This window comes from Macrobrachium nipponense, chromosome 32 (genome assembly GCF_015104395.2).
Source record: "Macrobrachium nipponense isolate FS-2020 chromosome 32, ASM1510439v2, whole genome shotgun sequence".
In the NCBI taxonomy this organism is placed as follows: domain Eukaryota; kingdom Metazoa; phylum Arthropoda; class Malacostraca; order Decapoda; family Palaemonidae; genus Macrobrachium; species Macrobrachium nipponense.
Genome location: NC_061094.1, coordinates 67,214,994 through 67,240,433, shown reverse-complemented (window position 1 = coordinate 67,240,433; position 25,440 = coordinate 67,214,994). Strand labels below are relative to the sequence as shown.

The window sequence follows — 25,440 nt, the reverse complement described above, 5'->3', positions numbered from 1 at the left end:
CACGCCTCCTCCTTCTGCACTTTTACTTTTCCGAGTACGCCCGTATTATTAATGAAAGAATCATCACGCCCATCGCTGCCAACGGCCAACGGGATAACTAGGTTATACAGGACGAGGTGCTGATCCATTAAATGGAAATTAAATTGTGATATTGATGAGGCCTTATGGTCTCAATCAATAGTAAATGGGATATTTCCAGCACTGTATCCTCTCGATAGTGATTATCAGATTAGCGTAAAAAACTGCGTTTGATGAGGCCGTAATCGATGTCATCAATACACCTTTGACAGAAATTCTGATAGGAAAAATGCCACATTAATTTTTTTTTTTTTTTTTTTTTGTACCTCTCATTACGGTAGTGTCTTTTCCGGTGTAGTGCTCTGAAAATTGATGGAGAAAAACCTTCTGTGTCATACGTACGTGGCGGGAATTGGATGGTATTTATTTACAAACAATAATATTGGTTAAAAATGGACAAGGAAACTACAGATACTTATGAAAGATTCTAAAAGTGTTAATAATACTTGAAAGGTAAAAGCCAATAAGATGAAATAATGCAAGTTATTGAAGACGGCGATCCTTTGCCAATAACGTTTTTAGGGGCAGTGATATATATATATATATGTATATATATATATATAATATATATATATATATATATGTTTATATATTATATATATATATATATTATATATATATATATATATATATATATATATATAAAGGTATTAAGCGAACTAAGGAAAAATAAACAACGAAGTTTCTGCAAGATCTTTCGACGTTCAACGTCCTTTACTCAGCAGTTTATCTGCTGAGTAAAGGACGTTGAACGTCGAAAGATCTTGCAGAAACTCCGTTGTTTAATTTTTCCTTCGTGGCTTATACCTTTATTTATGGATTTATCACGAATTCCAAAACTTTTCGTGATTCAGTTATACATACATATAAATACATACATACATATATATATATATATATATATATATATATATATATATATATATATATATATATATATATAATGTATATATAGGTGTGCCAACAAGTAAAACTTATACCAAGATATCTTCTAATAGAAAATATCTAGCCACGTAGCGACAAAAGAATATCTCCGAGGTAAGACTAAATCCTCGTGAAGGTTGATATTGGTTCCAATACCATTCTCTGGCGCAGGGTTAATAGGGCAAAGGATTTTAGGGCGTTAGTGCGACGCCTCATGAAGATGGGCGGTGTCAATATTCTTATCCCTGAGGTCTTCTACCCTGGCTCATTTTCCCTCCTCATAGCACATCCTCATTTCCGCGTGTCTCCCTCATACGCTGCCTATACTATACTCTGGCCTCGTTCATTATATGCTGTATCAACACCGTATCCGTCAAGAGGGCGAGTTCAGTGATGCAGTTTCTTTATTATCGTGCAGGCCCTTTTGGCTTTCAGCAACGCAGACCGTATTGAATTTTAGACAGGGGCCACGGTTCCTTTGCCTCAGTTACAAGCGTGTGCAGGCCCAGAGTGCTTTTGTCAGGAAAATGCTCAGGCATTAATAGTTTTTCCATTATTTTTACCTCTTTCTCAGACATTTTGAGAGGAATTTCTGTTCAGTAAGTGAAATGACGTTTTAAACGCTGGAAACAAAATTTCATTGCTGTGGTTTTCTGTGGTCCAAGTCAGTTTTTCTAGCAACGCTTAAACTTTTAAATGTTGACATATAAATAAATTTTAACAGTGCTAAAAGCAGATAGTTTTTATATTGGTGCATAAAGGTATGTGGAATGGTGCAAACTAATTTTTAAGCTCTGATTACCATCAGGCACGCTTTGTAAATTAACTGTTCAAGCATTTCTTGTTACTATAGTGGTAAGGAATGTCCAAGTAGATTTAAAGGTTCTCGAACGTATATAAATGAAATGAATGGTTTAACTAATTCTAGTCAAACTAGAAATTAACCATTTTATAAGCTAAAGGATCCAGATATTTTCTATGCGATTAGAACGATGAAGCCATTATTCGTGTACGATTAATTTTGGTATATGTGTAGATAGCTTCAAGTAATTTCTACATTTTTTTTACAGAAAATATAAACACAAATGTTGAAGTGTGTGTCTCTCCCTCCTCTGTCATCAATGTACAAAAAATTAATATTTTAATCCTCCTCCTCCTCCTCCTCCTCCTTTGTCTTCTTAGCCTTATTTTTCTTCTTATATGCTGTATGCTGAAAGGATTTCCCGTAACATATATTTTTGAAATCCGTTTTGTTCTTTTCTTTTAGAACTTTTGTTCATTTGATTGTGCTCATGTAGTTTAGATTGTTGTGCTTACCATTTTCTTGTGACTGGGTTGTAAGTAATATTCTGTTCTCAATCTCAATATACAAGAGAAGCTATCTTTTTTCCCTTGTGTCTGTATACAAATATAAGCCTGCAGTCCAAAAGGGTCCAGTCTTAACAGGTCAAGTTTCAGTATTGATTAGTCATCTGTATTCACTGATAAATTCCTCGAATTTCTGTGTGCTACAAATATTCCTTCCTTAACAGGTGAAGTTCTATTATTGATTAGTCATCTGTATTCAGTCATAAATGAATCAAATTTCTTTGTGATATAATATTCTTACTCGCCAACAGTAATATTTTGGATATTCCTTGATCTCATAAAATGGTTGCATTTGCTTGGACGCTCAGCCTTGTAAACAAATATTTGCATATTTTATGGCAGTCACTTTGTATTCATAAGCCTTAAGAAAGTCATCCCAGTGTACTATTCCACCCATTTTTAAAATAGCAAACGATCTCACTAAAAGCTTGCAATTGCATGAATGCCACCTGCACAGATGTTCTGAAAACCCATATAAGAAGAGCTTTCTGGATTTTCATAATGATAACTTACCAGTGATTCACTTCACCACTTCAGTATTCACTCCGATTTTTTTTCTTTTTTTTAGATTCACGCTTATATCGTGACTTCGAAGATAAATCTAAAGATAGCCGCCGGTATTACTACCTTATATAAATCCCTCTTAAACTCCACGACATCTGATACGCGCAAATGTTTTATTCATAGCTGCGAGCTATTAGCAAAGCGGCGAATCCTCCTCACTGCATATCTTGATTTATCTTGAGAACTGTCTTGCTTTCGGGAAGCAGAGGAGTTACTGCACATGGATAAAAGGCAAGTCGTGCGGAACTGATGAAGACGAATGGCTTCCTCTTCTGGAATATATTATGAATCAAACGAATGATTTAAGACCTCCCTTCTACTCCTGTAGATGGAAGAAGAAGAAGAAGAAGGAGATCGGCTGGAGTCATGCCCGTGGGATGATGGGTCTGTAGGGGTATAGGGTGATGGTCGGTACATAGCAAGTTTCAGATATTCAGGCGGAGATGCCATCGGTCAAACGAATTGATGGTTGGTTCAGGGGTTCATGATAATGGAGGAACTTCCTTCTTTTCTCTGGCCTTCAAGACGCCTCTGCCTTGAAGTAATGCAGATTAATAGGGAAGTGTCCTATTTCTCTTTCGAGCTGTTTTAAGTGAGTTCGAACGTGAGAGAGAAGATTAGGGTTTGTTTATTCTTCTAAGAATGCACTGCTTTGTAGCTGAGTGGTTTTGAATATATGTTTGTGCATGTTGTTGTTCATATCAATCAGGTGCAGAAGCTAACGTGAGTTACCTTAGCTTCGATGAAATTATACGAAATAGTGTGGTTCTTTGTGCGTTTTTAATTCGAAAATGATAAAAAAAGTTGCGTAGCATATCTGTAAGCTTAAAACAAAGAATGTGTCCATTTAATGACGGGGAATTACGTACCCAATCGATTCCGTTGATAAAGTATTTGGAATGTGAAGATTTCCTTAAGGTATCTTAGCATTTGCACCTTCAGTGGCTTATATGCTATCACATTCTACCTAACTAACTTCTTTAAGATTATGTATAAGAATCTGCTTAAATAAAAACAATTGCAAATAATTTAGGGTTACGAAATTAACTGTTATTTTTTTTTTATTAATTTGGATTTAATTTCGTACTCAGAACAAATATGAAAGGGAACAGAACATAATATTAGATGAAAATAGTTCATATCTTTGACTGATGGAAGACTATCAGCGTAATTCATAGCACTTGATACTACGACGTACCATTAAGATTTTCTTAAATCCTTTATTCATTTTTGATGCGTTCACTTGCTTGTCTAACATTGTCTTTAAAACCTCATGCATTTTTAATCTGGCCTTGCAAAATATATTATCCTTGCCACAATATAATAAATTCGTACATTTTAGACCGCAAAAGTAATAGAAATATTCTTCAATAAAGGATAACACTAGAAAAATAAATTTAACAATTTTGGATACCAAATTCTCCCGTTTTGCAGGTGATTACTTATTTCAATCATTTAACAATTAATCTTTTGATATAATAAGTATTGGCTGAGAAGAAGTTACAGGATACCAAATTCACCCGTTTTACAGGTGATTACTTATTTTAATCATTTAACAATTAATCTTTTCATATAATAAGTATTGGCTTAGAAGAAGTTACAGGACAACAGGCGCAGCCTCATTTATCCTTTAGCTAATAGTCACTCCATTGACTCATAATAGACTCATTAGCAGTGCTTTTATCCCACATCTTTCACTCACTATCGTTTTCTGGAATATTAAAACCATTCAGCCTCATATGCTTCTGCTGTCCATATACTCAGCACGATTTGGGTCTCCTCCTCTTTCCTCCTTACAGATCCAAATTATACAGTCTTTTCATAGCTGTATGATTACCTTATTTCTTCTGTGGCACAACCAGTGATAGACAATTTAGATGTTAGCACGGTAAGTTTGCATAAGTGTCTCATGATTTGCGTTACTTTCAAATGATGACATGTAATGTGAAGTGAAAAAGTGCATTGCCATTTATAAACAATTAGTTTTTCTCATGGAAATATTAGTTACGGCAAGGAATAGTAATGTTCTTGAGAGAGAGAGAGAGAGAGAGAGAGAGAGAGAGAGAGAGAGAGAGAGAGAGAGAGAGAGAGAGAGAGAGAGAGTCTCTCTTAGTATTCGAGTAGTTGCAAACAAAATAGCACTCAAGATTATGCATGAATCACCAATTAAGTCGTTGCAGAAGAAAATAGACTTGAACATTCCATATGATTTAAGAATTATAGTTTAAGTTCTGGGTCAAAGAGCTTTATTTATCGTTACCACACTCTTTTAATGGATTTGAAACGAGGTGATTCTATTTAGAATGTAATATTTAAACTAATTCCCGGGTTGATGGGTGATGCATGTATTCACGTGAATCATTGCACGATATTTCTCACATAGGTAGAGATTCCCCACATAGCTGAATACTCCCACATTGCAGGATATTCTCCACATAAAGTGATACTCTCCTACATCGCAGGATATTCCCCACATAAAGGGATATTTCTCCACATAGCAGGATATTACCCAACATGGCAGGATATTCTCCACATATAGGGGATATTCCCACATCGTAGGATATTCTCCCACATCGCAGGATACTCCCTACATCGGAGTATATTCTCCACATAACAGAAAGATTTCCCTACCAACAACCGTAGGATATTTCCCCACATAGTAGGATATTCCCAACTCTATGCAGGATATTCCCCACATACAGGGATATTCCCTACATCGTAGCATATTCTCCACATAAAGGGATACTCTCCTACATCGAAGGATATTCCCCACATACAGGGATATTCCCTACATCGTAGCATATTCTCCACATAAAGGGATACTCTTCTACATCGAAGGATATTCCCCACATAAAGGAACATTCACTCTCATTGCAAGATACTCTCCATATACAGGGACATTCCCTATATCGTAGGATATTCCCCACATATAGGGATATTCACTCTCATCGCAGGATATTCCTCACATTGAGGGATATTCATTGTTATCACAGAATATTCCCCGGGATATTTCCCACATAGAGGGATGTTCCCCCACATCGCAGGCTATTTCCCACATAGAGGGATATTCCCCCACATCGCGGGATATTCCTCCATCCCACAGGGGGGAAAATTTCTTGCGCCGTAAGGTAATCGACACTTTGGTTAATATTGCGACGTATATAGTCTCCGGTGCTTAACGTATGAGCCTTCTCCTTTTTTTAATATTTTTAGATTTTATAGCATATCCCGGCTGGCCCGTCGTGTCGTTTTTCGGGGTCGATTTATGTCTCGAATGGAGCGGGGAAATTTAGGCTTTTAGGGGCCGCTATTTTTGAGCGCAAAATGTCGGGCGTAAGGTAATAATGATGGTGTAGCGAGACATGATACCCATCACATAAATATGCACTTTGTAATACGCGAAGGAAATTGTTCCCCGTGAGTTACGTCACTATTGACACAGATGGCAGCGCGGGCTAGAGGTTGCGATAGAAAAAAATATATAATAAAAAAAAGAAGATAATCCACTGGGGAAAATGCGCAGGTGTTTGTTGAATGGAGGAGAGCGTATGTCTAAATTTCAGTCTGTAAGGTGATACCTTTAATAAGTAAGAAAATAACAAAAGATAAATTTGTACTCTCCATAAACCACTTGGCTGTAAAATAAAGCAATGGTTTGTCTGAAGTTGAATAAACCACTATATTCTGACCAATATACATCGGCCCTCCTCTCGGTGAAAAATGACTGAATGTGTTACAGAGACAATATTTGTATGTGGTAAAATACATTTTGGAGTGAACTGGTTTGTATTTATGGTAGGATGTCCTTCAAGAATGTATTCAGCCCTGATTTGTTTCTTCCAGGTGAGTTCTTGTCCGTTACTTTTGATAGAAGATGGATCAGGATGTTTCTATTTGAGTATGATGTTTTTGAAGGCGGATCCAAATGTTTTTGTCTGCAATATCTGTCATCCGGTGCCTTTCTGATAAGTTCGTATTATTTTTTTGACTGATGTCTGATTCCAGAATCTTCCTCTTGTATAGACGACCACTTTCAAATAGTTAAGGGGTCTCTCTCTCTCTCTCTCTCTCTCTCTCTCTCTCTCTCTCTCGATGAATACGATCCCCAAAACCTTGAAAGGGAAAGAAAATCACAGCATTTTCTGATGTCCACACTTTTATGCTTAACTGATCTTTTGTTTTCTGCTGATGTCTACGATAGCAGACGTCGTCTTTGTACCGTATCAAATTTCAAAAGCTCTCCACATGGTACTATGTATTCACTATGGTCAAATAATTTTTTTTTTTATTTTGTGAGACATTCTTAGGACATTCAAAATACCCTCCATGAAATGGAGCTTTGTTTTGTTGCTAAAATTCTTTTTCCTGCTATCCTCATATATTCATTTCAGAATACACCCTTTTACATTCTTTAGTAGTAATGAAGCTTCAAGTTCCTCACCGTGTTACTTCACCCCAGCAGAAGTTGAACTCATTTATAACTGGGCGGACTTGCACGCTAGAGTCTTGGAACAAACACGATCCCAGAAGTTGTTGTTATTGTATTTAAGATTAAGGTGGCTTTATGCCATCACGGCCTCTTGCTCTAAGAGTAGCTCGGTCTTAGAAAGAGGTCTTAGGAATCATGAACTTGAGTATATTGTGGGTGCCGTGGCTGAGTGATACAGCTCTTCACATATATTTGCTAGGTCCATGGCTTCCTCCCGGCATAGCGTCCATTAGCCAGCTGACTAGATACCAGAAAGTTGTGGGTCAAGATAAAGGTCTTGGGTTTTCAATCGCATCCCTAAAGACCGTGAGAAGATATATATATATAGTTAGTTATCAGCTTAAATAACGTCAAGCATGCAAGCATGTTGTTTATATATATATATATATATATATTATATATATATATATATATATATATATATATATATATATATATATATAATATATATATATATATTCGATTTTTCAACGTTGTATGCATTGGTATACAATATTTCATCGTATATTGGCGCCACCAGACGCGGAACAGCATGCAATTCGAACATTTCACTCCAGAGACATGGACAAAATAAAGCAGGGAAAGAAAGGGAAGAAAGAGAACGTCGTAAATTACTACTGAATACGATATTGCGCAGCCTTCCGGAGATATATCTGAAAACAATGCCTTTTACGCTTCGAATAACGCAGCTATATTTATCCCCGTTTTCCTGATTTGAAACTATAAATCAAATGGGTTTTGAATATACGTCTCTCCGTCAGCCTGCCTTTTTCCTTCACTACATTTTCAACTGCAGTTCTCTACATATTTACTCAGTCAAGTTTTGTGGCATTAACCAAAGGATCGATCCTTCTCTAAGTATCGGCTTCAAAATCATGTATTTCAAGTAATACGAAAGTTCATCCATTTTCAGTCGTCTCTCGTATCCAAATAAATGGCCAGAGAGAGATTAATCTGGCAGTTATTGTTGATCATTATCCTTTGATATATCTCGAGGATGAATTTCCTCACAATTCAATATATATATATATATATATATATATATATATATATATATATATATATAATATATCTATCTATATGGTAGATATATATATATAATATATATATCTATATATTATTATATATATATATATATATATATATATATATATATATATATATATATAATATATATATCATAGTATATATTTATGTATTTAATTTTTGACTTCCTTATAAGTCGTGAGTACGTGGTACTGAAGCAAGTAATTAAACACACACACACACACACACACACACACACACACACACACACACACACACACATATATATATATATATAATATATAATATATATATATATATATAATATATATATATATATATATATATATATATTATATATATATATATATGCACATATAAACAAAATCCTGAGTATTACCCCAAGCTGATAACTAGCTATAAATCGTTCAGAAATGCTCTTAATGATGGCACTTGCAGCTCCATAAAACACTATTGGAATCCTCGTGAAAATGAAATGGTTTTCCAATAACTTTATATATATCTAATGCACCGAACTACAGAGGCACGTTCATTGTGAATAGTATATTGGGCAATGCAATAGTTTAAATTTTATATATTTATATATATATATATATATATAGTATATATATATATATATATATATATATATATATATTATGCATATTTAAAGAACATAAGGTTCACTTACAGTGAAAACAGTCTAATTATGTTGAACTATACTGGCTTAATATTTCCTGTTTCAGTTCTTGGTAGGCTGGTCCCCATTCTCAATGTCTAATCACTTTCATTGCTGAGTCATCTAAGGAGAAGCACATAATAAGTCATATTTAACATATAAAAATATTCCTGAAAACAGTAAATTACGGACATAAATACTAAAAAAAAAATATATCTGGCACGTGGTTTTTGGTGGGTGTTTTTCTACATGCCCCTATATATATATATATATATATATATATATATATATATATATATATATATATATATATATATATATATATCTATATATATATATATATATATATATATATATATATATATATATATATATATATATATATATATATATATATATATATATATATATAATATATATTATGTGTGCGTATTGTTTGTAGTCAAGAATTATTCGGCCAATGTTATTGCAATTCTACAAGGTCCTGGATTTACAATTACAAGTTGGAAAGCCATCACAGGAAACGTACACACTCCCACAAATTTCATATATGTAATGTATGGTATGTTTTTATGTATGTACAGTATGTATGTATTTAAAATGTAATTCTATTTCAAACACCTTTAATGTTTTAATGCCTATTGTTAAAAGTTTTTATTGTCAGTGTTACAAGACACTGAAAGGCCCTTACAGAAAGGAAAGAAAATAAAATAAGTTAATGTGGCCAATACCTTAGCCAGTGTCATAAAACCTTACCCACGAGGAGAGAGAGAGAGAGAGAGCAGAGAGAGAGAGAGAGAGAGAGGGGGTTTGGGGGGGGGGGGGGGGGGCAAGTAAAAGATTCAGGTAGGCCACGTCGTCTTTCGCAGCCCTTGTTCAGGAAACCACACCTGTCATAGTGTGGCATTAAACCCAGCTTTACGTCCGAGGCCAATGTCGTTAAGCGCTGCCAAACAGCGTCGTTGAATTCTCGTACATTTGCGTGAGGAGAATCGCTAATTAAGAGATGCCAGGTAATTTTTTTCTCTCAGAACCCTGACGTTTACTTCCAGGCTTTCCTACAGACATGAACATCCTTCTGTATCGAAGTAAGACTCCCATACACAATTTCGTACAGTATAATTCAGTTCCTGTTTTTTTTTATTGTATATAAATGTTAATTCTATATAACTGAAAAGCCAGATCCGTAGAAAAAAAAAAAAAAAATGGATAAGACCAGGGAGTAAGGAAGGAGGACTGGCAAAAATATATTCTGCCCATGAAGTGAGCGATTAAGTTCTTGAAGGGTAAAAGAATTTAGGAGTCAGGAAAGAAAAAAAAATTAAGAGAATTTGTAAGTTTTGGAAACTATGGAGGAAAGACAGTCGTATAAAGCGACATATGACGACGTATGATTTTAGTGAATAATGCACGTGCTTTTGTTCTTCCATATCCTTGCTCAGACACACTGATCTTCCACTCATTTCTTACCAAATGTCATAGCATTCAGCTTCGTCTTGTTAAACGAATCAGTTTTCATCATTAGGTTTTTTTTTTTTTTTTTTTTTTATTTTTTTTTTTTTTTTTTTTTTTTTTGCTTCACACCCAGTAGCTAAAGTCTTCATATTATTTAATCTTCTATCTTTCTTTTAATAATTCTTTCTCTCACACGCACATACATACATACATACATGTACACACATACATATACATATACATACACACACATAATGCACACACACACACATTCATATATATATATATTTATATATATATATATCTATGATATATATATATACTATATATATACATATATATATATATATATATATTATTAAATATATATATTATATATATATATATATATATATATAATATATATATATACATATATGTATCTAATAAAAGGAGCCCATAAAAACACAAAAATGTAGAGAGAAAAGTACTATATTTCAGAGACTGCTGTCTCTCTCTTCAGGTATATGAATGAGAAAAGTTTACAGAAAAGGTGGTATTTATACCAAGAGATTCGTCCACAAGTAAGCCAATTTAGGTCACCCCCGCTGATAATCTTCCTTTAATCTTCTTAAGCGTTGGTTGAATGAACACTGCGTCGACGATGTCCGATGTCCAATTCCCTTTTGAGATGTTCATTACTGCTTCTCTTTTATTAAGGCGATTCCATCATTTGACTCTTGTACCGGCAGTTGCTGCTATAAATTACACGTGACATATTCCAGTTTATTCTATGGTTATGTTCATTTATATGATTGAAAATAGCCGAGTTCTGTTGTCCATACCTAACTGACCGTTTGTGTTGTAATTAATCTCGGGGTGAATGATTTACCTGTAAATCCGATGTAAGATTGGTCACAGTCCTGGCATGGATCTCATATACCCCAGAGTCTTTGGGCGGTGTCTTTTGTTGGACGTTAATCAGGGATTTGGCTAAGGTATTTGGGTAGGTAAATGCAAAAGGGTTGGATTTCCCAAGGGTGTGAGTTACTCTCTTAATCGTCTCCAGGTGGGGAATTTTTATTTTATTGTTGGGTGTGTCTCTGTCTTGTCTTTAGGGGGTCGGTAGAAAATTACGTTTGCTTTGAATTGCTTTCTCAATTATATGGGTCAGGATACTTTAAAGATGAAAGTTGCTTGCGAATTAGTTCAAATTCTTTTTCCAGGAAATCTGGGGAACAAATTCGTAAGGCTCTTAAGAATAGGTTGCTAGCTAGACCTATCTTGATAGTATTGTCATGATAGCTAAAGTAGTGAATATATGAAAGTGAGAACGTTGGTTTTCTGTATATGGTAAATTTGTATTCTGTCGTGTCTCTGATTATTAAAACATCAAGAAAAGGAATTTTGTTGTCTGTTTCCCATTCAACTTTAAATTTGATGCTGGGCACTAATGCGTTTAATTTTGAGAGGAATTCATTAAAATTACCCCACTTATTATCCCAAAATGTTAGTATGTCATCCACGTATCTCATCCACAGCATGTTTTTGGGTTTTATTGCATTTATTACTGTAGTTTCAAAGTATTCCATGTACAGATTGGCTAAAATAGGACTTAAAGGACTACCCATACTACACCCGAATTTTTGCTTGTAGAATGATTCCCCGAATGAAAATACGTTATTAGATGCACATAATTCAACTAACTTTATTATTTTGTCAAGTGCCAAAGGGAAATGATCTGAATAGGGGGTGGGATAATTTTTCTCTTAAAAACTGAAGAACGTCCTGTACTGGTACTTTTGTGAATAGGGAGTCTACGTCAAGGCTTAAAAGTTTTATGTTGTGAAGTGGTATATGTGCTTCTCTGAATTTGTGACAAAAGTCTTCCGAATGTTTGATGTGACTGGGAGAAAAAGTGCCTAAAAAAAGGAGAAAGGAGGCCAGCTAACCATTTAGAAATTTTGTAATTGAAAGCTCCGGCGCAATGAAACGATGGGTCTGAATGGAATTATTGTCTTTGTGGAGTTTTGGGAAGACCATAAAGTAGGGTAATTTAGGATTAATTACTTTAAATTTCTCTAATAGTTCAATACTCTTTTTGTCTTGGCCAATTAATCTTACTTTCCGAAAAAATTCTGTGGGAACGTTCTGAAGGGGATTTTTCGTCAGTTTTTCGTAAGTATTTGTGTCGCTAAGGAGCTGGTTGATTTTGTCGAGGTAGAAGTCTTTGTCCATTATTACAATTTTGCCGTCTTTGTCGGATCTACTTATTATAACATCTAACTTTTTTAGCGAGTGGATGGCTATCATGAATCTGCGGGGAACAGGATATTTCTTATGAAGGTCAGTTAAAGCATTTAGTAACACTCCTTTTAAACATATCTCTTCACGGCTGTAGTTTTTGTCAGATATGAATTTATCAAAAGCCACTATGAAGTCTAGGTTGTTTTTGCGGTTCTGGCATTAGGGCAAAAGGAGAAGCCTAAATTTAAAACTAAATGTTGATTTACAGTAAGGGGGGTGTTGGATAAGTTTAAAAACTTTGTCTTGTTGTTCAGATTATTTCCTGCGCTATTATCTATTAGGTTGTTTAACTTGCGTAAAAGTCTGTTTGGAATGAGTCACGCTATTATAGGCAGCAATGTCGGAACAGAATGAAATCAGATACCTGTATACGTGGTCCGTAGTGAGGAGGCGAAGATTAGATTGAGTTCCATATATCACTCTGCGTAGCACGAAGATGTCGACATCTTCGTGCTACGCAGAGTGATATATGGAACTCAATCTAATCTTCGCCTCCTCACTACGGACCACGTATACAGGTATCTGATTTCATTCTGTTCCGACATTGCTGCCTATAATAGCGTGACTCATTCCAACAGACTTTTACGCAAGTTAAACAACCTAATAGATAATAGCGCATGGAATAATCTTGAACAACAAGACAAAGTTTTAAACTTATCCAACACCCCCCTTACTGTAAATCAACATTTAGTTTTAAATTTAGGCTTATCCTTTGCCCTAATGCCAGACCGCAAAAACAACCTAGACTTCATAGTGGCTTTTGATAAATTCATATCTGACAAAAACTACAGCCGTGAAGAGATATGTTTAAAAGGAGTGTTACTAAATGCTTTAACTGACCTTCATAAGAAATATCCTGTTCCCGCGATTCATGATAGCCATCCACTCGCTAAAAAAAGTTAGATGTTATAATAAGTAGATCCGACAAAGACGGCAAAAATTGTAATAATGGACAAAGACTTCTACCTCGACAAAATCAACCAGCTCCTTAGCGACACAAATACTTAGAAAAAACTGACGAAAAATCCCCTTCAGAACGTTCCCACAGAATTTTTTTCGGAAAGTAAGATTAATTGGCCAAGACAAAAAGAGTATTGAACTATTAGAGAAATTTAAAGTAATTAATCCTAAATTACCCTACTTTTATGGTCTTCCCAAAACTCACAAAGACAATCTTCCATTCAGACCCATCGTTTCATGCGCCGGAGCTTTCAATTACAAAATTTCTAAATGGTTAGCTGGCCTCCTTTCTCCTTTTTAGCACTTTTTTTCTCTCCCAGTCACATCAAACATTCGGAAGACTTTTGTCACAAATTCCAGAGAAGCACATTATACCACTTCACAACATAAACTTTTAAGCCTTGACGTAGACTCCCTATTCACAAAAGTACCAGTACAGGACGTTCTTCAGTTTTAAGAGAAAAATTATCCCCCTATTCAGATCATTTCCCTTTGGCACTTGACAAAATAATAAAGTTAGTTGAATTATGTGCATCTAATAACGTATTTTCATTCGGGGAATCATTCTACAGCAAAAATTCGGGTGTAGTATGGGTAGTCCTTTAAGTCCTATTTTAGCCAATCTGTACATGGAATACTTTGAACTACAGTAATAAATGCAATAAAACCCAAAAACATGCTGTGGATGAGATACGTGGATGACATACTAACATTTTGGGATAATAAGTGGGGTAATTTTTAATGAATTCCTCTCAAAATTAAACGCATTAGTGCCCCAGCATCAAATTTAAAGTTGAATGGGAAACAGACAACAAAATTCCTTTTCTTGATGTTTTAATAATCAGAGACACGACAGAATACAAATTTACCATATACAGAAAACCAACGTTCTCACTTTCATATATTCACTACTTTAGCTATCATGACAATACTATCAAGATAGGTCTAGCTAGCAACCTATTCTTAAGAGCCTTACGAATTTGTTCCCCAGATTTCCTGGAAAAAGAATTTGAACTAATTCGCAAGCAACTTTCATCTTTAAAGTATCCTGACCAATATAATTGAGAAAGCAATTCAAAAAGCAAACGTAATTTTCTACCGACCCCCTAAAGACAAGAACCAGAGACACACCCAACAATAAAATAAAAAATTCCCCACCTGGAGACGATTAAGAGAGTAACTCACACCCTTGGGAAATCCAACCCTTTTGCATTTACCTACCCAAATACCTAGCCAAATCCCTGATTAACGTCCAACAAAAGACACGCCCAAGACTCTGGGGTATATGAGATCCCATGCCAGGACTGTGACCAATCTTACATCGGATTTACAGGTAAATCACTTCCCCAGAGATTAATACAACACAAACGGTCAGTTAGGTATGGACAACAGAACTCGGCTTATTTCATCATATAAATGAACATAACCATAGAATAAACTGGAATATGTCACGTGTAATTTATAGCAGCAACTGCCGTACAAGAGTCAAATGATGGAATCGGCCCTTAATAAAAGAGAAGGCAGGTAATGAACATCTCAAAAGGGAATTGGACATCGGACATCGTCGACGCAGTGTTCATTCAACCAACGCTTAAGAAGATTAAAGGAAGATTATCAGCGGGGGTGACCTAAATTGGCTTACTTGTGGACGAATCTCTTGGTATAAATACCACCTTTTCTGTAAACTTTTCTCATTCATATACCTGAAGAGAGAGACAGCAGTCTCTGAAATATAGTACTTTTCTCTCTACATTTTGGTGTTTTTATGGGCTCCTTTTATTAGATGGAATTCTGTTGTTACAGAACACTTTTACCAGACCATATATGTATATATATATTTATATATATATATATATATATATAACAAATATATATATATATATATATATAATAGATATATATATATATATATATTATATATATATATATATACATACATATATATCACTGAATATTAAAATTAAAACGCTGGTTGCTCTCATGAGAACATATGCGCACTTGCTCATTATCATGCTTATGATAATTAAAGGTATTAAAAAATCGTTAAGGGTAGAATTATGTTTGGCTTGGATCTCCTGGTTTTATACGTAAAGCTGTGCGCATTTGTTTCAGCCATTTACAGCTTTAAACCCAACTAAAGGCAAACATGAAAAACTAATGTAATCTTCACGATTTTAAGAGCAATTGGAATGAAGGTTATCTGCTATGCATTGCAGCAAATGGCCTTTATATTCCTGCTTTTAAACTTGCATTGGACTCAATGAAGGTTTCTGTATTTATGGCCAGAAAAGGTCGAATGATTTCGGCGAGGATATATGCTGCCTATATTATGCTAACGTTTTTGTAAAGATTAATAAAAAGACTGCTCTCTCTCTCTCTCTCTCTCTCTCTCTCTCTCTCTCTCTCTCTCTCTCTCTCTTATATATATATATATATATATATATATATATATATATATATATATATATATACATATATATATATATATTATATATATATATATATATATATATATATATATATATATATATATATATATATATATATCAGTTCATATATCATTCCATTTTGTAGAGAAATGTTATATTACTTTTGTACAGAACAGGCTTACAAACAACAACTGGTTTGTTCACATGTGGCCCCTTTTTTTCCTGCAGAGAATGCAAACGATAATGTAATTTATTGTAATGGAGCTCTGAGATGCTAGTTGCAATGGAAAACAGTTGTAAAGTATTAAACACTGGTTTACAATCCCGCGCAATATCAAAATTGCAATGGTACTCCAGTGTTAATGACATCAGCTGTACTGAAAGTGGGACAGTTTGCAGTTGAATTCTTATGGGACTGGGAATTTCTCTGGCACGGGTACCTTATTATTTACTGTTTTATATATATATATATATATATATATATATGTATTATATATATTATATATATATATATATATATATATATATATATATATATATATTATATATATATATATATATATCAGCAGATAACAAGGCACCCTTGCCAGAGACTTCCACAGACCCTGATCAATTGTTATTCGGGGAATTCATTGCGTAATAATATGATGTCGAGCATAAGACAATCCTCCAAGTTGTATACCCCGTTATAGCTTCTACTTGTTAAGTAGCAATCGTTCTGCCTGGCTCATCGCAGAACTGCAATGGAATCGTCTGCTGAACAAATTGATCATACTTCAATACACTGCTTAGGGCAGAATCATTTGCCCGCATCTGGACGATATCGTTGTCCAATTTTTCCGAATGCTGCCTGCCTGCTCTCTCTCTCCTCTCTCTCTCTCTCTCTCGTCTCTCTCTCTCTCTCTCTCTCTCCTCAATTGACATTGGGTTTAATAAATCATTTACAGGAGTTGTGGGAAATTGTATGCATTTTTCATGAAAGGCCCTGTTTTCATATCTACAGAATAAACCGTTGGTTAGGGGTATAACGCACATGAAACAATAAGTTAAAGGTCAAACATAGATACAAAAAATATGATTAATAAAAACGTTGAGTGGGAATTAATAACTGAAGTGAATGAACGTGTATGGACTTAATGTCCATGAAAGGAAATCGATGAGAAGTCTATTAAAGTCTGTATCAAGCGTTGAAAATATAGACGAGATAAAAGTGCAGGTGAATTATTTAAACCTTTACTTACCTCAATGATAATTATTTATAGCGCGATTTTAAAGGAAGTTTTTGAAAATGGGAATGAGACGCTGAAAGTAAAGGAAAGTTTTATCACCTCTTGAATACCTGAATTATCACTTTACTGCATGGTGATACTGTGTGAATTCGACCGTTATCAGCATGAGGTCAGCAGTTCGCATCACCCCTTTCATGAAAGCAATATAAGCTTATGATACCCACAATAATTCCCCACTAGCCAAAGCGAGATTATAAGATTTCCATGAGGTCCATATTCGGGTGATGCATTCTAAATTCTGCTCTAAGTAAACGACCTGTTGGTTTAGATTTGCGAAAGAAAAATTCGAGCTTATCTGTGAATAGAATCGAGGCATAGATCACGAAAAGAACTGGAGAAGGTAGCCTATCTGTTACATTAGTGATTTCATGATGAAGTCATTAATGGATTATATAAATAAGCTACTATGAGATTCAGGGTCTCTGTAACACGGCTTTTTGGACTTTGCTCCTTGTCAAAGCATCGGATGTAGCTGAAAGTTGACATATGTATATTTTACAACCACACACAAATTTTGTCAGCATTATCAATAACCTAAACCCGATAGTTTTGATTTTTATAGAGTAAAAATGAACTAGCCGACGCCATGGCCAATGATTACGAGCCAAGAGTCGAAAAACATTCATTACGTAAGCAAGGTAAACAAACGCCTTTTGACTAAATGTTGCCCCGCCCATCCACCAGACAGAAATGCCATCGGCTCTGAAACCCAAAGACTTTATGAATGGCGGAACGATACATAGATGATGTGGGGTATCAGTGCTAGCGTAGTAATACTACTGTTATCATTGTAAGTGGCCGCAACAGTAATATGCAAGTAATATACGTGAATTAAACGTTTAGACCAACTGCTGGGATCCTTGAGGATCATTTAGCACTTCTTACAACTACTCGAGAAATTAGTTTTTATAGCCAGAAGTTAAATTTTCTAATCCAACAATGCCCATGGTAGCCTTTAGTGTTATCCTGAATTATAACGAGGCGAAAGTGGGTGGAGCCTCATGAAGTCACCATTCTGACGTTAATTATTGGTGAAGGTTTAAAGCCAATATACGGTACCAGCTATTTTTTTTCAGTAAATAGGTAGATAGCCAATAAATAAAAATTGCTTGACATTGAATATAGCAGTTATCAAATCAAGCTTGTCTACTATGTTTTTGGTAATTACCAACTATTCCCCACATCTTGTCAATCTGATTGTGACCTATAAAGTAGACTGTAATATCTTTGGAAACTTATTTTGGGAGTTAGACTAATAATCGAAGTGTTTTTGTATTTATTAACATATTTTGTTGGTTTGTTCATTATGACAATTATCAGTGGGAAGGTTCCAGAGTTCATAAAGGTGTACTGCTTGTATTTAAATTTGTATGTCATTGTTGCCAGAGGTTTAGCCTTCGTTACGTATAGCCAATCATCCATCGAGAAAGAGGGAAGAAATGATGTCATAAGTTACGTAACGAGTGCGTTCGAAACCTTTTCTCTGAGTAAGTTGGCCCGTCCTCAAAAAAGGTCACTTTTACATTATAAGTACCAAATTTATTCAACCTACGTAGGGCAGAATACACTCAAAATTTATGTGTTGATATAATATGTATTCTGAATAAGCGTTATATTTATGAAATGCATAGATAAAAAGTTATTGCGAAAAAACCGTGTTACAGAGGCCCTGAATCTCATAGTAGGCGATCATTTCTAAAAGTCCACAGTTGTAGGGCCCATGTCTGCAATTCCTCGCCGATAAGTAGGTCACGCCGCAGAATGCTTTAGTGATTCCAGTTTCCATAAGAAAAGCAGGCAATAGAGTCTTATATAAATAAATTGAAATTGGGGTGTCAGGATCTAGAGCAAAACAACGCCGTTACAAAAATATCAGTAACTCAAGGCACCACTGAATATTCCGTTGTAATAGATTACCGATATAACCATTTTGAAAATTCAGGATGTTGTTGATGAGATTAAAAGGACATTTCCTTTTACGGTTTTAGTTGTTGCTTTTTATCACTTATTTCGCCCTCTGCATTTCCTGAGTGAGACAACTCCCCATTTAAAACAAAATCCCAATTATCTTTCCCTAAGCCCCTAGTGTTTGTTTAACCGTCTTATTTGTTATACATTTGGCAGGAAATGTGAATAACGCGTACAATGACCTTCCACATTTCTTTCATACGGCTTGCAATGATAACATAATGTATTCTAGAATACATTCGGCTTTAAATTCATCTTTTAATAATGTTAATGCTTTTCAAAAGAATAAATTTGCATTATTAGTACAAACAGAATGTCAACAGGCATTAGGCGGTATACTTCAAATCCAACTTGATAAATTATTATGTCAAAAGTCATTTAGAAGAGCAGTTTTACGAAGATTAACTACCAGTATTTTAATTCTCGAACACTGAAAACTAAGTAGATACCAAATTTCATTTTTCCCTAATGCTTTATCGGGGTGACGATTTTGTATAGGGAGAAAATACAAAATTATTTTTTAAGTCAAATACAGGGCCACAACGTAAAAATAAAAATAGAATAATTGATGAGTTGGGATCCACAAATCAGCGCGTTCACGTATAATAAGAATGATTCCAGAAAGTCAGAGAAAACAAAATTCTACGATGGAAATAAAGACCAAATTCAGACCAACGGAAGATTGTAAAAACTTAATGAAGAGAGGAACAATGAAATTTAATTTAATGATAACAATTAAACTTTTGTGAATGTCCAAAGTATAATCAGCAGCGGCTATTAAGTTTTGAAAATTAATCTATCGGTGAAATTTTGTCAGAAACTTGAACATTCACAACTTAACGAAAAATTGTGATGTAATTGAAAAAAATCCATAAAAAAATTATGTAAGTAAAACCAAATTTCTCGGGCCAGCCCTTTGAGAGTTGATAATCACCTCAGTTGTCTGGTAAAACTATTTTATTTGATAATAACAACGACGAAACATTGCCACACAAGGACTTAAACAAAAAAATGAAGAGGAGATGAAGTAGCGAGAAGTGGGCAGTCGGCCTGGAAGTAAATCATAACGATGCGCTTAGTGACCGTCCTCTGTTTCTGTCTCGTTTCCGTCCCCGTTCTCTGTTGCCGTGTGTATGTGTGTGTGTCTGTGTGTGTACAGAAGCGAGCGGAGTCGCAGCAGCAGCGCCCAGACGCGAATTTTAATTAAAAAGGACGTCAAATATGGCGCGGCCTGGAATTCTTCTCTAATGATTATAGCCGTGTTTGCTGTATTTAGATGAACCTCTGTTTATAGCACTGTTTAGGGAATATTTAGCAACCAGCTGGTAATTACTAATCTTTTTTTTTCCTACTGCGCTTTTTTCCAAATCATGTACATGAGTTGGTTTATTGGGCTCTAGTCGATTTAGGGTACTTTTTTTTGTGGCCTATTTTTTTTTCATTTCATTTATTAATTTTTTACTTTTTTTACTTCTACTCTTATTTTATTGTTCATACCCTTTACCTCATAGCTCTCTTCGAGTTTAATGCAGGTTTCTTCTTATTTAGCTGTTTTTTATAGTGATTTTTATTAATCTTCTATCTGAATGTATAATCTCGTAGCATAATTGTCTGTGCTCTCTCTCTCTCTCTCTCTCTCTCTCTCTCTCTCTCTCTCTCTCTCTTTCTGTCAAAATATTCTCCGTGTCTAATGAAATAACAAGAAAATAACATTTTGAATTCACATTAGTGAATTCCAGATGACTAACCCCAAATACTGAAAATTAATAATGAATGTCGATAGCACTTTGGATAGTGTATATACTTAATTATTTTAAGTTTATAAAACCGAATATAGATCGTCATATTTTGAGTCATGACTTTCATCATAAGTCCAAACTAATTAGTAGAACCGTCATGGACTTCTTTCCCTTCCTCTTTCAGTTCCAAAGTCAGTGGCAAAAGGCTCTCTTTACCTTTACAGACGTTATGGTTAGTTGCCGCTGTTAGAAGAACCCGACAATAAAAGGGATTAACAGTCACATCTTTCCTCGCACTGACGAAAGAAAGAAAGATTTTATACTTTTCATCCGAGCTTGTAGCTAACAGCAGTCCCCGTTGCTCATGGAAACCGATTCGCAAAACTCAGGAGGCAAAAAGAGAGAGAGGGAGAGAGAGAGAGAGAGAGAGAGAGAGAGAGAGAGAAGGAAGGGAGGGAGGGCATGGCATAATAGGCGAAGAGCAAAAGGAGTATATCATAAATTGCGGCAAAGAATCAGGTGCGTTCTCCGGGCTCTGGGAATTAGCCCATCATACGAGGGCCATTTCGTATGAGGCTGCAGGTGCCACCTACTATGTTTATAGAGAATGGTGATGACGATGCCTCTGCGCAGTGTTGATGGTGATGAGGGGCGGGGGGGGGCGGTGGTGAGATTAAGGGTGATGATGTTGATACGTATGAAAATGAATTCATTGTTTTGAAAGGTGAGCTTAATGAGGATGATTATAATAAATGATAATGGTGAAAGTAATGGTGATAAGAATAATGATGAGGGTGAAAATTCAGTATTTTTTACAATGATTATAGTGAATGTGTTTCTATGTAAAATTATGTATATTGGCGTCAATGATATTATTATTTCACTGTTTTTCCAATTTTGTATAAATGGAAACATTGAATAGCATAATTAACCCGGACACTATCCCTCAGATGATTAAATTTTCAAGGACAAGACAGACAAACAAGAACCGAGAGACAGACAGACAGACAGAGAGGAGGGGATAGAAAGAGATTAGCTTTTCATTTACATATTTATATAGGGCAGAGAGGCACTCCAGCCACACTGTTAATACCAACAAGGTCACATGGAAGAGAAGACCAACTAACGATACACAGTATGTGAGTCCAAAATTAAAGAATAAAAATATATATCGCCAAGAAAACGAATTCGTAGTTCTTGAGAGGAAAAGATGCAAGCTAAGAATTATGAATGTTATCAACACAAGAATTTAACAAGTGATTCAGACAATTTTGTGAGTCTGATAACTTCTTTGACATTACCTTGATAGACAGTTACTCTTTGTAATATGACCTGAATTACGAAATGCAAAGATGGTAAGTGTGTGTTTGTGTGTGTGTGTGGTTCTTTTTTTTTTTTAGCTTAGATTGTTGTTGCCTCCTTGACATTTGCGAATACGACATAGTTTCTACATGTTATGAATATATATATATATATATATATATATATATATATATATATATATATATATATATATATATATATATATATATGACTGGTAAAGGTGTGCTGTAACAACAGAATTCCATCTATAAATAAAAGGAGCCCATAAAAACACCAAAATGTAGAAGAGAAAAGTACCTTTTCTCTCTACATTTTGGTTTTTTATGGGCTCCCTTTTATTAGATATATATATAAAATTATATATATGTATATATATAATATACAATGTATTATATATTATATATATATATATATATGTATATATACACACACACACACACACACACACACACACACATATATATATATATATATATATATATATATATATATATATATATATATATATATATATAAAAAACAAGTCTGCCATTGCACATTATACCAACACGCATACGCTTATACATTCATAAAGAATGATGTACCTGCGTTTCTTGTCTTCATCCCGGCTAATAAGCTTTAGACTGGTGTTGAGAGAGAGAGAGAGAGAGAGAGAGAGAGAGAGAGAGAGAGAGAGAGAGAGAGGAAGCACATGCATGCAGATGGAGATTCATTTGTTTAGTGATATGGCTTGTAGTGACGACGCTGGGCTTCATGATAATGATCTCGAGGATATGAGTGAGGTAATGGAAGATATTTTTTTTTGCATTGCCGCTGCGGAAAACATAAGAACGTCTTGTTTTGTTTTTTTCTTCAGATCTAGCGAAACGTCGTTCCAACGAACGACTCCTATTTACCATTTTTTTATAGAGAGTATGGGTCTGTAGCCCAAATTGTGCCACCTATAAATTGGCTCACATTGGGCGGACTCCCTCTTCATTTTCCCAAGCAGTTGGGAAGGCCTTTAAAGTGTTGGTAAATGACCTCTTTAAATCTACATATTCATTGCTTTTAGCTGCTGAATGTACGGGGAGAGAGTGAGAGAGAGAGAGAGAGAGAGAGAGAGAGAGATTTCATTTCTGTTCGTAATACCATTGATTGGATAACTTCCCTGTTAGAAATTCGTATTTTTAGCTGTGATTGTTTTATTGTACCTTATATTGTGCATTTTAATATTGTAACTTAATTTTATTGTACTAATCATATATTGTTACTTTGTAGCTTGAAAATGAGACCTGCTGGTTGGCTTGGAAACGTTGCAACCTAATAAATATGAGTTTCTTGACCTGTTGGTGTGCCTCCCCTGCCTTCATTGCAAAGTAATTTTTATCTGCATGGTACATTTCGAGGACGGTTTTCATATTGACATTGAAATTCGATGTCCATTGTGTTTGACATGCTTGGTTTATCGGGAACCAGTCAAATATGATTGACTAATTTGTTAGGTGAAGGACAACCATGAATCAGGCAAACATAATAAGTCATAGTTATTGACTTCGGTATTGTATGAAGGGTTATGCTTAAAAAGACTCAAGTCTGAGAAGTTAGGCCAGGTGTGGAAAATGGGATCAGTTTCATTACCGGGTGAATTTACAGTCATCTTTAATGTATGGTTGCTGTTCCGAAAATGACCATAATGTTTAGAATACTTAGTGATCCTATTTCGCTTACGAAAGTCTAATAAGAGTAAATAGATGAATAATGATAGCCAGAAAAACTTGATGATGATTTTGAATGCATAATTAATGCATTCTTAATCATGATTTTGAATGCATAGATTAAGGCATTCTTGTTTGCTGTTTGTTTGCAGTATACTTAAACAAACGAAAAATAATAAGGAACTCGTAATTGACAATGGTTGGTGAAAACTATTTACTGTTGATGAAGTCCATATATGCATAATCGAAATTAAACACGGTGAATACTTTCTCAGTGCCATCAGTATCGCGAAGTTATTTCCATCTTCCAACAATTTACGTAGATTCAAAGAACAATGATTTACCAGGAGTCACGGTCGTTTTCATTTCGAACCAGAAGTTGTTGGTCATATTTACTTGGTTGGTAAATAAACAAATGAGTAATCGTGATATAGATCATGTTATTTTTCCATTTATCAGCAACCTTCATTCTTCCACCATCTAATAAATATTAATTTCTCAATCTTCTCCTTTCCATTTATGCCAATACTCGTCTTCACTTTGCTATAAACTTTTGTCTTCTTAAACACTTTCAAACTCGTCTATTTGTTTTTGTAGTTTCCCTTCATTACTGCAATTTTACTGATGTATCATGTGTGTATTATTACACCCGCTCTCATGATAAGTCTTCATATTACAATTTGTTACAATTACTTGTTAATTTCTCGAATATTTTCATCAAAAAAGATATTAAAATGCCATAGAGATGTAGCTGTCTTGTATGTATACACACACACATACACACACACACACACACACACACACACACATATATATATATATATATATATATATATATATATATATATATATATATATATATATATACGTAGTAATGTATGTGTTTATGGTATGTATGTGTGTGTGCGTGCGTTTAGGGAACTGTTTTGCTTACGTGCTTGAATATCTCTGTAACAATACTTGGAAACTGAATTTTTAGAGTAATCAAATTCGCTTCCCTTCCCTTTAATAAAAGGTATCTATATCTAAATGCGATGCCTTTTGAACTTGAAAGCCAAAACACGACCCCGGGTCTTATTCATCAATAATAGGAAGTTGACTTTAACTTTAATAGCTTCACAATCGAGAGGAATCTGAAAGGATTTAATGCTATCTATATGAAAATA

General features: G+C 34.7%; 1 protein-coding gene across 3 annotated transcripts in view; it reads right to left on the bottom strand.

Annotated features, from left to right (window-relative positions):
* The window catches only part of LOC135207562 (uncharacterized), a 136,869-nt gene that overhangs the window by 94,815 nt on the left and 16,614 nt on the right, over positions 1-25,440 (bottom strand). Inside the window, exon 2 of one of the 3 annotated variants that reach the window (XM_064239393.1) lies at positions 9,141-9,251. The exons of the other annotated variants lie outside the window; for them this stretch is intronic. The gene's annotated coding sequence lies outside the window, so the exon portion shown is untranslated. The remainder of the gene's footprint in view (positions 1-9,140; positions 9,252-25,440) is intronic. 3 annotated transcript variants of the gene reach the window in all.